The sequence below is a fragment of the Bidens hawaiensis genome, unplaced genomic scaffold (assembly GCF_021521415.1).
Source record: "Bidens hawaiensis isolate Kalapana, Puna unplaced genomic scaffold, B.hawaiensis_p1.1 tig00002977_1, whole genome shotgun sequence".
Taxonomy (NCBI): Eukaryota; Viridiplantae; Streptophyta; class Magnoliopsida; order Asterales; family Asteraceae; genus Bidens; species Bidens hawaiensis.
The window spans coordinates 1,710,109-1,725,499 of NW_027491160.1; positions in this window are offsets into that span (position 1 = coordinate 1,710,109).

The following is a 15,391-nucleotide window of genomic DNA, read 5'->3' on the forward strand; positions in this document are numbered from 1 at the left end:
TGGTGTCATTAGCAAATGAGATATTATGTGAAGAATTAGGGTTAAACATTAGTCAATTGATTATCGGGTAACAACCTTGCATTTTGTTAATCCAAGTACTTAGTTCCCTTTTATCACAAACAAGTAAACAAACATGAACTATGTCTAGGTGGTTCTTTCTAGTAAGCATGAACATTAGTGTTGATTTAAACCTGAAATCTAAGATGATCGCTTTCGTTTAATTTGTTTACAAATCTCAATAGTTGTTTTGCAAGTGTTTTATTTTATTTTAGTTAATCTAAAAATCAAACAATCAAATCTGAATTTACTTTTATACAATTTTAGTTTAATTCTATTTTCTGTTAAAGCTACTTTTTAACACATTTTCCACAAATTCCTCGTGTTCGATACCCATTTACCGCTCTCTATTTAGTTGTAATTGGTTTATTTTTTAGTGAGTCTTCGACTTCACGTCAGTCTCCAAGCCTTAAGTGGTCTGCCCTTAGGTTTGTGTTTTGGAAAGATTGATGGTTCATCAGTACGTGTTGATTCTTGATTCGGGTGTGGATTGTGTTGATCAGGAGGCGCTGACTTTCAATTTTGGCCTCATTCAGTTCCTTCTCCTCCTCCAAGGCTTGAACCTTTTCCTTCAACTCTCTTTTCTCCTTTTCATCATCAATCGCCTTTTTCTTCATGTCTTTGATGAATGTGAGGAGCACCATTTCACGTTCGGCCCTCTTGGTGTTTGATTCCTCTAGTGCGACGATCCTATCAAGGATAGGATCGGCGTACACCGGAGGTGTCAGAGACTTCCCTTTGGTGATGGATATTGGTGAGAAGACAGTGGAAGGTGGGGTCACAGACATGGTGGGTGGTGAGGTGATTTGGAAAGGTACGGTGATGGATTGGGTAGGCATTGGTGAGGTTGTGGAGGTAGGTGGTGTTGAGATGAGTGGTGATTGGGTTGGTATAGGTGAAGTTGTGACGGTGGGTGGTTTTGAGAATATGGAGGTGTATGGTATGGGTTCTAAGTTTGAGGCTGGTGGAGGTTTTGTAGGTGGGGAGGTGACAACGGTTTGGCTCCGAAGGCTAGTGGTTTGTATTGGTGAGCTAAATATGGATGATGTGAATATTGAGGAGGATGTGGGTGCAGTGGTTGTGGTGAGATTTCGGATGGCTCGGGCTCTGTTTAGGTTGGTTGTTAGGGTGGAGTTGTAGGTTGTGGTTGTGATTGTGGTGGTGAGGTTTGTGGTTGGTCTTAAGGTGGTGAGGGTGGCATTGGTGGTAGGAATGTTGAGATAGGTTGGTCCATTTGTAATGATTCGGGTGAGGAATCGGTTGAGTCATGAAGCATGGTTTTGGTTTTCTTGGCCATGGCTTTCTTTCTGGATTTGAGTTTCCGATAGGCTGGAATTTGAATCTTGGATACGTCTAGGTCTTTAGGACTTTGGCTAGGGTTTCTTTTGTGACTACGGGTGGTTCAGAGGTGGAAGAGGGCTTACCTTTTGTGGGAAGCTTGACAATGAGCTTGGAGGACTTCTGGAGTCTCCAAGCTTCCTCAAACGCTTCAAGGGCGGAACGTCCTCTTCTTCTTCTTCCTCAGCAATAACCTTTTCCTTCCCCGGAGCACTACCAATAGAAGGCTTATCAGTAGCCTTCCTCTTCAAGTCGTCTTTGGCCTTTGTTCTATCCTCAGGTGGCTCATCTGACGAGTGAGCCTGTTCTGCCTCAATCTCAGGCTCAGACCCAACCATCTCTCCACTTTCAACAGAAGACTCATCCCCAGCAGGCTCCGTCTCTTCAAACAATCCAAATTTTGGACCCGGCCTTGGTCCCACATACTGATGCCCCTTCCCTTTGGTGCTCAGCAACACAACAAAGATTGACAATTTGATCTCGTTCACATGATAAGGCTCTGGAAGGGACTTCTTGTCTTTGGCTTTCTTGTGTGGTGGCCTGGGTACCTCAGGTATCATATCGTCTATAAGCTCTGTACGAATCTCGGATACATGAGCCATGTAGAGTCATTCTTTGCATTTGCAAACATGCATAAGAATATCCTCCGAGAGTAGTTGAACTTCTCTCGAGTCGTCAAAGCAAACATAATGCGAACCCAGTCAATCCTCATGCTATCGAAACCTCCACGAATATCAGCGAAGCAATGAGTCACGATGTGGAAGAGAAACCTCCAATATGGTGGGAGGTGCTTCTTTTCCAAGCTCTTCCATTCCGTGTTATATCCCATCTGAGTCACAAATTCAGCCAACTTCGCCCTGTCACCTTTCTCATATGTGTAATCTGGCTCGTCTGTGATCTTTAATACCCGTCTTATATCTCCTTCTGTTATCATCAATTCCTTCCCAGCAACCTTGGTTATAAATGATGAAGCGTCATCAGCAACATTAGCAAAAGCCCAGAAATCCAGTACCCATTTGGAGTATATGGCTAGGTTGGCAGTGATAGCATGTGCGAGAGGTGATTGCCTTAGCCCCTTGACCATAGAAGTGAATACTTTGTCCTCTTTAGATTTTGGAAGCCCGAGAGCACAGAACTAATTATGACCCTGAAATACCATAAGATCATGAGAATCATCATTGAATAAGAACTAATTTTAGATAAGTTATATACAAGAGTTTCAAATATTCACATGCACTTTGAATTTACTTTGACTTAATTAATTACATATTTAATTACTTTCATACATTTTGTTTTAATAAGTTGAAAATTTGATTTTAGTCTATTTTCAAGTCAATAAGTTCAAAATATATAGTCTATGTATGTCCAAAACAGTCCATGAGTCAAACAGTCCAGTAATGTCCAAACAGCCCAGTAGCATTGGTTTCAAAACCCTGAAAATTTTGCTAAGTACAAAAATTTCGCATGCCCCTTATTTCGCTTTGCATGGTCAGGCGAAGCGAAACAGAAATTATTTCGCTTCGCATGTCCAGGCAAAGCGGCGAAGCGAAACAGAGTATTTCTCTTCGCATGTCCAAGCGAAGCGAAACAGAAAGTATTTCCCTTCGCATGTCCAGGCGAAGCGAAACAGACATTATTTCGCTTCGCATGTCCAGGCGAAGTGAAACAGAAAGTATATCGCTTCGCATGTCCAGGCGAAGCGAACAGAAAGTATTTCGCTTCGCATATCCTGGCGGAGCGAAACAGACATTATTTCGCTTCGCATGGTCATGCGATAGAGATTACTTAGCCCATTTTTGTTTCTTTTTCTGTCCTTGGGTGTCTCCTAGGCTCGAATTAGGTTTCTGGAAAGTTTGGGTGAGAACCCCTTTGGTTCAAATGGTCAATCGGACCCCAAAAGGTATGAACAAACCCTAGATCTATAACTGTACAAAGTTAAGCCTAAAACTAACAAACAATGATGATAATCATAAACTAAGTGCCTAATTAAAGACTTTTAAGCATGATATCAACACAGATCAGAAGATCCGTGTGTAGATCTAGCCGACGGTTCATATAAACCGCCGCCTTGATCTCCGTGAACCCAGAAAATAAGAAGATGAACGATTGATGGTTCAAGGTGTTATACCGATGGCGTGGGATCAGGATTCATCATCAAATATGATTATGAGGGCCGGATTGTTGAATGTTCTAAGAGAAAATTTAGGGTTTGGGTGATAAAGATAAGAGAGAAGAGAGAGAGTGGGTCTGTGAAATGTGTTGGTGAATAGTGAAAGAGTTTTTGGTGACCCATATATATTGGGTCAGCCTATCTCGCGATAAGGTCAAAACATCGCGAGTATTCACCGAAAATATTTGCATTTTCAAACCCGAAAAACATTCACCTACCGAATCCAAGCACTCGTTTGTTTTGCTTAGTTTTCTTTTGTTGGTCCGTAACTGTTAATGTTTGCACTGACGATCTCTTTATCAAAACAAAACAAAATAAAATATAATTTGATGAAAATTTTAAAGTAAAGATAAAAATAACACTAACGTAGGAATAAAAATAAAATAAAAATAAAAATAAAATTAAACATTAAAAAAACTAAAAATAAAATTGAAAAGAAAATAAAATTAAAATATTTACATACATAATATTTTACAAAAAAAAAATTTTAAGTAAAAGTAAAAATAAACTTAAAATTAAAATAAAGTAAAAATTTTAAATTTAGAAATTACTATTTAGAGGGATTGATATAAAATAAATATTGAATTAATTTACATAATATCGTTAAGAACGATCACAACGTGGAATCATATTGATTTGCAAAGCCCCAGATCGCGTTTCCATTTTGATATTATTGTGACACAAGTTCATCATCAATTATAGATATTGTCCACTTGTTAAACTTGACAAGTGTTTTGATTTTTACGTGATACATTTAAGATTCAGTTAGGCACGATACTTATGTGGTCCCCACTTAATCAGACATGTTACTGATTCCATCATATCTCGGGCCTATTTTGTGTTGACATATCACCTCAAATTGACTTAAACCTTCTTAGTTGATCACAGTACTCTTATTAACATACTTGACATTTTGTACTTTGTACACTTGACATTTTGTGCTTTGTACACTTGACATTTTGTGCTTTCCACACTTGACTCGATCTAGAAAAGTTAAAATAAAGCAGAAGATTCAGGGCCTTAACAATCAGATCTTGTATGACTACAAACAGAGAAAGTCCAAGGTTTGAATCAAAATAAATGAAGAAATAAAGCAGAAGTTAAAATCCTAAGTGATTTTTTTTCGACTCTTTTTCTTAATTTTTCTGTTTTTGCTTTTCTTTTCTTGACACTTTTGTTTTTCTTTTTCTTGCCTTTCTATGAGGCTTTTCTTGACTCAAATAAAATTGAAAATTGACACTTATTTCATAAGACCACTGTGATCAGTTAAAGAGAGGCTTGGGTATGATATATGTAATTACATTTCTTCCTTCATTGATATGTCTTTAATGGAATCATGTAACCGCTTCATAAACGTATAGCCACTAGCATCGGCAATAGTTTAAGTTTATATCACCCAACATTTACTTGTTTGTCAAGCCTATCTACCCATTGATGAATGACATTGTAGCCTTTTGATCTAATCTTTTGACACGCTAGAATCATTACATACCAATGCACTATCACTTTCCACAAGGTCGGATCAAATTCTTAATTGAAAATTTTAAATATCCGACTCCCTCTATGAAGAAGCTCCCTCTAAACGGGACAAATCTCTTTGAATTTTCTTAAGTTTTTCTCAAACAGGAGTAAAAATGAAATTAATATTATATATAAAAATAAAATCTTTTTGTTAAGTCAAGTGACTTGATTTTGGTTTTTCTTAACATAAATTGAAAATCTTTTTGGTGAGTTAAAGTTAACTCATTTTCTCCCTCTAAAATTGTGACATATTTTAAAAATATTTACAATTTTAAAACAAAAGATAAAATTTACTCAAAAGAGATCATGCCCAACGATTCAACGAGAAACAAAAATCGGGTACGACTAAAAGCTTTGGTAAAGAGATCTGCAAAGTTAAAGTCAGAATGGACCATTTTTATATCGACAAGCTTACGATCAAAACAATCATGAATAAAGTGTATTCGGATGTCAATGTGCTTAGTCTTTGAGTGCTGGACCGGGTTTTTAACAATAGCAACGGCAGCCTCATTGTCACATTTGATCATGGTTCCATAGAAATTCAAACCGTAATCCAGAAGCTGATGCTGGATCCATATCACCTGAGAGCAGCAGATGGATGCGGCAATGTACTCAGCCTCTGCTGTAGAGGTGGATACAGTAACTTGTTTCTCGCACTGCCATGAGATCAACCGATCTCCCAGGAATTGACATCCACCTGATGTTGATTTTTTGTCCAAGTTGCATCCCACATAGTCACTGTCGATGTAGGCATGAAGTTCCAAGGGAGACTCCTTTGGATACCAAAGACCCAAATGTGGTCTACCCTTCAAGTATCTGAAAATACGCTTGACAACCGTCATGTGGGATTCTCTCGGGTCTGCCTGATATCTAGCACACTGACAAACAGGGAACATGATGTCTGGTCTTCTTGCAGTGAGATACATCAGGGAACCAATCATTGACCTATAGAGGTGTTGATCGACTGGTTTTCCTGATGGATCAAGAGCGAGAACAGGTCGCGTAGCGATTGGAGTCATGAAATATGTTGAGTCCTTGAATCCAAATTTCTAAACAATGTCATGAACGTACTTTTCTTGATGAATCAAAGTCCTGTCCTTCTTTTGTTCAACTTGTAAGCCGAGGAAGAAAGTCATCTCCCCTAAGGAACTCATCTCAAATCGCTTCTGCATAATCTCAGAGAACTCCTTGCACAGATTCTCATTCGTAGATCCGAAGATAATGTCATCAACATACATTTGAACAAGAATTAAATCACCCTTAACCTTCTTGACAAAGAGAGTTTGATCAACAATGCCTCTTTTGTATCAGTTGTTCACTAAATGATCACCCAATGTGGCATACCATACACGAGGTGCTTGGTGAAGACCATAAAGTGCTTTGTCAAGTCGGTAGACGTAATCAGGATGACTTGGATCTTCAAAACCTGGAGGTTGACTGACGTAGATTTCTTCTTTTACTTTCCCGTACAAGAAAGCAGTCTTTACATCCATTTGATACACTTTGAAGTTCCAAGGGAGACTCCTTGGGTACTAAAGACCCAAATGTAGTCTACACTTCAAGTATCTGAAAATACGTTTGACAGCCGTCATGTGGGATTCTCTCGGGTCAGACTGATATCTAGTACACTGACAAACAGGGAACATGATGTCCAGTCTGCTAGCTGTGAGATACATCAGGGAACCAATCATTAACCTATATAGGTGTTGATCGACTGGTTTTCCTTATGGATCAGGAGCGAGAACAGGTCGCGTAGCGATTGGTGTCGTGAAAGCCGTTGAGTCATCATGATCGTACTTTTCTTGATGAATTAAAGTATCATCCTTCTTCTATTCAACTTGTAAGCCCAGGAAGAAAGTCATCTCCCCTAAAGAACTCATTTCAAATCACTTCTGCATAATCTCAGAGAACTCTTTGCACAGATTCTCATTCGTGAACCCGAAGATGATATCATCAATATACACTTAGACGAGAATTAGATCACCCTTAAACTTCTTGACAAAAAGAATTTGATCGACGATTCCTCTTTTGTAACCATTATTCACTAAATGATCAGCCAGTGTGGCATACCAAGCACGAGGTGCTTGGTGAAGACCATAAAGTGCTTTGTCAAATCGGTAAACATGATCAGGATGATTTGGGTCTTCAAAACCTGGAGGTTGACTAACATAGATCTCTTCTTTTACTTTCCTGTACAAAAAAGCAGTCTTCACATCCATTTGATACACTTTGAAGTTCATGTACGAGGCGTATGCCAGAAAGATACGAATTGCTTCCAATCTGGCTACCGGTGCATATACTTCATCGTAATCAAGACCTTCACGTTGCCAAAAGCCTTGCACAATAAGCCGGGCTTTATTTCTAATGATCACCCCCTTGTCATCTTTCTTATTCCCGAACACCCATTTCATTCCGATCGGCTTCTTATGTTCTGGCTTCTTCACTAGCCTCCAAACATTCAACTTCTTGAATTGTAACAGCTCTTCTTGCATTGCTTCAACCCAGGAATTCTCTTTTAACGCAACTTTATTGTCCTTGGGCTCCACCTGTGAAATAAAACAAGCAAAAAGACATCTGTTAATAGTACCAGAGGTACTGCGTGTTTGGATGCCAGCGGACGGATCTCCAATGATGTTCTCAGTCGGATGTCGACGATGGATCGGAAACTGTGGAATTTGTTCGACATGCTCAACTGGTGTTGCCTCAAGCTGAATGGTCAAGCTCTCTATGGGATGAAAGACTGTAGTCACATTGACAGGAGCAATTGGTTGAGGATCACTTACACCCACATCTTGATCAACCAAATGCTCTTGAGCAATGGAACCTTCCCATAGGTTGTCATAGAAAGGCACCACTACGGCCAGAACTGACGTTGAGTCGGTGCTTCCAAAAGCTCTGTTCTGAACAGGTTCAATCTGCACGTTTCCTTGATCAGTCTCCTCAGCATTACCATGATTTTCTTCTTCAGAGGGAGGTGTAGGAACATATTCCACCACACTCGGTTCTCCTGGAGGATCCACTGCTTGATCAGTCTGGATATTTTCAACTTGATCTTCCACATTGTCAGAAGATACGTACGAATCCGTATCTGAATCGGAGTCTTCAACAACGAGCATCTCTATAGTGTATGCAGAGGGCTGCACATTGTTTGCCGGGGCTGGTTGATTAGCCACGGGTGGTACATTTAGCACTGGTGCATGAGCAGCTACACTAACATCTTCAAGACCTCTCAATACAGCTTGCATCAAGATGGACTGATCATCAGCAGGTTGAACTTGTGTAGAAACAACAGGGGAAACAGTTGGTACAATCGGCGTCACATACATCCCACGAAACTTCATGAACAAACTATCATAATCAAACATCCAATCAGGACCATTGTGTGCATCAGTAGGGTTCAATTCTTGCCAATCAATGTTGAATGATTCCAAGATCACTCTGGATTTCTTGTTGTACACCCGATAAGCTCTTTTTTCAGCAGAGTAACCAACAAAATAGCACTCATCCGCCTTTTCAACAAACTTGGAAGTTGTACTAGCATTGGTTTGGAGTATGGTGCAAGGACATCCAAACGCTCTGAAGAAATATACCCTCGGCTTTGTTCCATAGAAGACTTCATACGGAGTCTTGTTCAATCTTTTGTTCAGAAGCACATGATTCTGGGTAAAGCAAGCTGCGTTGATGGCTTCACCCCAGAAAATCAATGAAAGTTCGGAGTATGACATCATTGTTCTAGCGGCTTCAACCAGTGTACGGTTTCGTCGTTCAACCACCCCATTTTGTTCGGGAGTGTAAGGTGCATTGAATTGACGAAGGATTCCCTTGTTGTGACAGAAGTCATTGACCACTTTGTCGCAGAATTCTGTTCTGTTGTCACTTCTGATACACTTTACTCTTTTGTCTATTTGGTTCTCAACCAACACTATGAATCTGAGCAGAAACTGAGATGTCTCATCTTTATGACCTAGCAGAAAAGTCCAATTGAAACTCAAGTAATCATCAGTAATAACCAGACAATAGGCTTTTTGACCTATTGCCAATGGTTGAATTGAACCAAAAAGATCCATATGCAACAGTTGAAGAGTAGAGTTTATGGAATTGACAGTCTTGGGTCTGTGAGGGAGTTTGTGTTGTTTTCATTTAGAGCAAGATAAACATTTTTCAACACATTGAAAGGATTTTACAGGCAAACCCCTCACATGGTCACCTTTAACTAACTTATTCAAGTTTTTAAAGTTGACGTGACCTAATCGTCGATGCCATAAGGATAAATCGTTCTCCGAGGCCTTGGACATCAGACAAGAGGTAGTCCGCATTGTATAATTACTTCTCATGTCCAGAATGTATGCATCATTGTGCCTCGGAGTACGCAACATGATCCACTCTTCAGGGACTTTAAAACCTGGTTCAAGAGTAAGACACTCGTTTTCTGTAAAAAGAGTAGAGAATTTCTTATCACAAATTTGGGATACGCTGAGCAGGTTGTGGTTGAGTTGTTCCACCAGATTGACATCATCAAAGGTCAAAGTACCATTGGAGACCTTGCCTTGCTTTGTTATTTCTCCTCCAACATCACCGGCAAAAGAGACATGCCTACCGTCGAATGGTTTGATGTTAAACAACAGGGACTCATTTCCTGTCATATGTTGGGTGCAGCCACTGTCTAAGTACCAAATACTATTTACAGGCCTTCCAGGCTGACCCTACACACATGAACAGCTAGTTAGTGGAGGGTTTTTCGAGACATATTTATCTCGGGAAAATTAAACAGAAAATCACCCAGTTTAATTTTATGATTCCAGCAAATATAATCTTTTGGAGAATCGGAATCAGAAGAACAATCCCTCGAGGAACTTGAATTATGATTTCCTCAGTTTTGAAACGGTTTTTTGGATTGCCTTCTCTTGGGTTTGAGCTTAACAATAAAATCCTCGGTGTGTTTCTTGTGGAAAACATTTGAGGGGCCCTTCGGCTTTTCAGCTTCCGAACCCTTTGCTAACCTTTTTCTTTCTCTTTGAGTTAGCCAAAATGGTTTCTTTATTTTCTTATCACCTTTGGGTTTGAAATTCGTCTCACTGGCAGTGGAGTGAGTTTGGTTAGACATTTTCTTAGCTTTGACCTTATCCTTAGGAAATGTCTGACCGAACGCACTGTTTAGTCCTCTTTGTTGCTTGTGCCAGTTCTTGCAATGTCTTGCAAGATGAGATGGATTTCCACAAACGAAGCAACACTTTCGTTGGTTACACATATAGACATCATAATCACTGAGATATGTGGGATTGGGTGAGATGGACTGGTTAACATATTGGTGACCTCTATCTGATTAATAACTATAAACATTTGAACGATGAGTTGCAAAATAATTTGATTGCCTAAGTTTCTGTCGAGAATACTAATAGGCACTATCAAATTGATCATAAAATTGAGAACTATTTTTACAATTTGTATTTTGAGAAAATGTGGTTTTCCTTGGTGGCACATATTTACAGGAAGTGCTTGGTTTTTCTTTTTCAAATTTTGACTCTTGTTTTCTTAAGTTCTCAATATCATGATCAATTGATTAGCAACTAGGACTAGTCTGTTCATCAACCTTGGCTTCAATGGTTTCGTCAAAAACAGTTTCACATTCTGAATCAGAAGAAGAACATTCACTTTCATTACAAACATCTTTACAACTGTCATCACTAGAAGTTTCACAAAATATAGCTTTTGATCCTGACATTAGACTTCCCAACATTGATTCACAAACTTTATTACAAACAGGATTGTTAATTGACTTTGTTAGACCCACACAAGACTCAAAACGGGGTTCTAACTCTCCATTTTGCTTACAACCCTGGTTAACCTTCCCACAATCACCATCAATTATATCACCTGCTCCACAAGACACATTGACGTTAGACTTATCAAATGATTGAATTGGAGCAGCAGCTTTTGGTACTGTAGGAACAAATTTCACAGGTTTTGGTATTCTACCAACCCCATATGACATTTCTCCCTCGGGAGAAGTATTATAGCTAAAGTGGGGCAAACTGATGTAGTTATCATTAAGAGGTGGTGGTACGGCAGTGTAATCGTACCCCAAACCCGCTTTCACTTTAGTACTTCTCTGGCTCCAATAAGATCATCTAATTTCTCAGATGATGCCTCAAATCTTTCAACTTGTTTTTCTTTTTTCCTTTTATCGAAAGCATCAAGTTTTAACTTTTCAATTTCATATTTTAATTCATTAATTATTTTTTTATAATATATAACGTCATGCTCTTTTTGAAAAATTTTAAGTTTAAGATTTGCCACATCATCACGATGAGTTTGAATCTTTTCAACGTAAATCTTGTCAGCCTTTACATATCCAGCATTTAATTGACGAAGTTTTGCATTTTCTTTCAAAACTTCGTTTTGATCATATCTATAATATGTAACCTTATCAATGCAAGCCTGAGAGCAGAGATTGTGATTTACCTCATCGAGTGGTGATGCATCAAAACTTGCAGCTGAAGATGAAGAAGCTTCATGATTGGAAGAGAAAGCCATGCCAGCCATGTTGAGAGGATTTTTCAGCTCTTGAAATTGATCATCCCAATCCACAATTTGGACCTCCTTTTGAGAGACAAGGGCTCTTAAGTTTGATCCTTGGTTGCCCTTGTGTGGATGACCTCCAATTCTTGGAGTTGAGCTGCTTGGCTTGTGCACTTCGTGTTTCTTCCTAGCTGCCTTGTTGTTTTCTTCATCGGTCACCTCAGTCACATGAATCTCGTTTGCTGGTTTGAGAGGATTTGTGCACTCCCTATCGAAGTGACCCATCTCACCACAGTTGTAGCACCGAAGCTTGTCTCTATCAAAACCAATTCTCTTTCGATCAGAATCCTTGAAGCTATCTTTCCCGTATGTCTTCATGAAGTTGGTGGCTCTGTGAGCTGCCATAGCCATTTGGTACTTGATATCCATCTTCTCGAGATCCTTTTGGTTAATGTCTTTTAAATCTCCAGCTTCAAATTGAGGAGGCAACAACTTTCCTTGCATCAATTCTTCGTGACTTGACAAAAATGCATGAACCAGAATTATGTTTGTATCGTTCAGCATTGGAAGGGCTTCAGAGTAACTTGAGCTTTTGCTTGGCTGATTCTTAGACGAAGATGAAATTCCTTAAGCCTTCAACGCTTGCTCAACTGCACTATCAACTGCCTTTTGAAAAGAGCTAGACTCAGATGACCCGGATTGACTTCCCGTTGAGATAAAAGCAGTAGTCTGTGATGGAACACTTGATGAGTACTTTGGAGTGGTCACGGGGAACACATTCTGCTGGGTTTTGCTAATGAAGGCGGTTGGCATAGATGATGCAGTGCTCACCCCTGCTTGATTCAGAGAACTCAAATGATTGTTCATTCTCATTTGCTCATCCATTTCAAATGATTTGATCGTTGAAATTAAATCTGTGTTTGTCATAGCATTCAAATTGGTAGTTCTCTTAATCGTGATAGTGTTAGTACTCCAACTATACGGCAAGGAGTTCTTCAAATTGTGATTGACTTCAGAGTTGGTGATGTTGACACTGGCAGCTCTCATTCTAAACATCATCTTTTCAAACCTCTTAACCAAGTCCAACACAGCTTCACCTTGACGATGGTTGAACATATTGAATTCTTCTTTCAATAGGGCTTTCTTGTTTTCCCTAATTTCAGCATCGCCCTCAACCTTCTCAACAAGTGCATCCCACAAACCCTTGGCACTTCTGTGTTCACGTAGAATCTCAGTAATCTCATTTGAAAGACAAACGGTTAATATGAGAAATGCTTTCTTGTCTTGTTCTAACAAGTCCCTATCATTTTGATCATAATTTTTAGGAGTCTTTAGTTGTTCCCCAGCTTGAGTAACAGTCATGGGAATATGAGGACCTTGTTCAAAACTTCTCATTAAGTCAGATTCAGTCAACGAGATATAGTTAACCTCCATTTAAAATCGGCAAAGTTATCATCTAAGGTCATGTATTTTGGAGGTTTTGTAGGGGTTCCCACTTGGTTCTCAAGCAACAAATAGCCCTTCAACAACTTAGAATCAGTACTCTTCATGCAATCTTAAACACTTAATAGTTCTTAAAAAGCTCAAAATTCTAACACATACAAAAATTTCGCGCGAAAAGGCTTATGCGAAGCGAAAAGTTTTTCCAAGCGAAGCGAAAAACTCTGATGAACAGTTATGCGAAGCGAAACTGTTTCATGCGAAGCGAAACAATTTCATGCGATTCGAAATGCTATGCGAAGCGAAAATGTTGTGCGAAGCAAAAAAACTCAAATCTTCCAGAAGCAATCTTTCTTGGGATATGTCCACCTAATCTTGTCAGTTCTGGTCAAAGGTTGGTACACTGATTTTCATGTCAAGCGATGCGAAATTTTTACTTGTCATCTTTTAACAATTTTAAAACCCGTAACTTCAATTTTAACACTTTTAAACCCACAACTTTCAGATCTAAGGCTAGTATTCTTTTTATTTTCACCAAGATCACACTCTAGGACATGCTTATGAACTTTTCAAGCCGAATCCTTTTGGTTTTTGTAGTTTTTCTTGTTTTTGGTTTTTCTTTGCAAGAACACTTCTTTTCTTTTCCCAAGATCAAAACCCAAGGTTGTAATCCAAAAACCCTCAACTAGTGAGCCGAAGCTATGATACCAATTGTAGGTCCCAACGCGGGTGGATCTAACAACGTTTCTTGGATCAACCGAGCTTAGTGCTAGCGGAAATCACACTAAGCCACCTAAGAGGTCTCGAATCTTGAGATATTATTTTGGGGTTTAGAGAGAGAGAGAGAAAAGACGAGAGAATTAAAGAGAGATAATATGTATAAGTTGGAAGTTTTTGCAAAAGGTTTTTTATTCTCATGGCATGCTCCCTATTTATAGAGGAGCATGCATGAGAAGTTATTTTATTTCCAAATGCCCAATGGACTTGATTATATTTTCCTTAGGCCATTTCCCTTTGGGCTTAATACATACAAAATACATACAAAAGTATCAACTAAAGCCCAAATACATAAGCTTTCAATACAAAAGACTAAATTGCAAAAGATGGGACCTAAAACTAGACGTTAATTAGGTTCCTTCATAGTCGATCTATTCTTTGTAAAATTTCAGTAACAACTTCCTTAGGATATTCTGTGCGATGACCAAGTGAATCTCCAAAAATAAGGCCTCCCGAATAGTAGTCTCTGAAATGATAAGTTTTTGTTTTCTGATAGTGGCTTCAATAGTGCCTGCTCCCAGCTCCTTGTGGAATATGACTTGTAGAATTCCAGAAATCATTGATCATATCTTTGTATATTATTGGATCTTCTCGAATAGCGTGTGTAATACAGCAAGTATTTAACCTCACGATCAATGACTTGAACTCTCTATGTGCCTTGGGAGGATCAAAAAAATGTGCAGCAATATTTTGAGTATCCACAAATTTTAAAGGTGCTTGATCTGCCATAATCTGCACAAAACTTTCTAAGTGAGACATATTGAATAACAAAAGTTCAAAGAGTTCAAAAAATGATAAAACTTTGCAACTGAACCAGTTCAATTAAGATTCACAATGGTTTTGAGAAACCATGAGTATTCGGTGTCTGAATGGATCTTGAGTACTAGATCACAACTGTTTCGTCCTTTCAGGAGTTTTCGGTTTTATGTGGGTTTTTGGATTTATGTTGGTTTTCGGGTTCTCAAGTTTCCAAGAACCCTAAGATCTCGGAAAACCCCTCGAATTCCATGCATCATCTTCTCCAATCCAAGAATGTGCCATGATCATCCTAAAGAACCTTCAATTGCACCCTTAAATAACACACAAGCTTAAAATTGAGACCAAAATCCTGGTTTCTATAATCAAGTGAAACTGAAGACATCTAGACCACAATCAAGTGATATGATCAAAGTGTCATCAAGTCGAAAACCCTAATCGACTCGTTTCAAATACCCTTTCCAACCTGCACCACCTAAAAAAACGGCATACATACCTTAAGAACTCATCTTGAGGTATACATGTGTTTATATAGGGTGTAATACAAAGCCCAAGCCCACAACAAAATCACTTTAGATTTTGGTGTACCCATTACAAAGTCGAAAACAAAACCGAGAATACTATGAACATTTATAATACAAAGCTTAAACCATAAATCTAAACATTTATAATGGTACACGTAAAAATAAAAAAACAACCGGCCTTAAAAGTCAACAGGACAAATGCAGTTGTGTTTATCTTGGATATTATATTCAGTTGAGGTTCTTTATTTGGGTCAAATATTATCAAGAATTTCATAGACTTATTACAAGA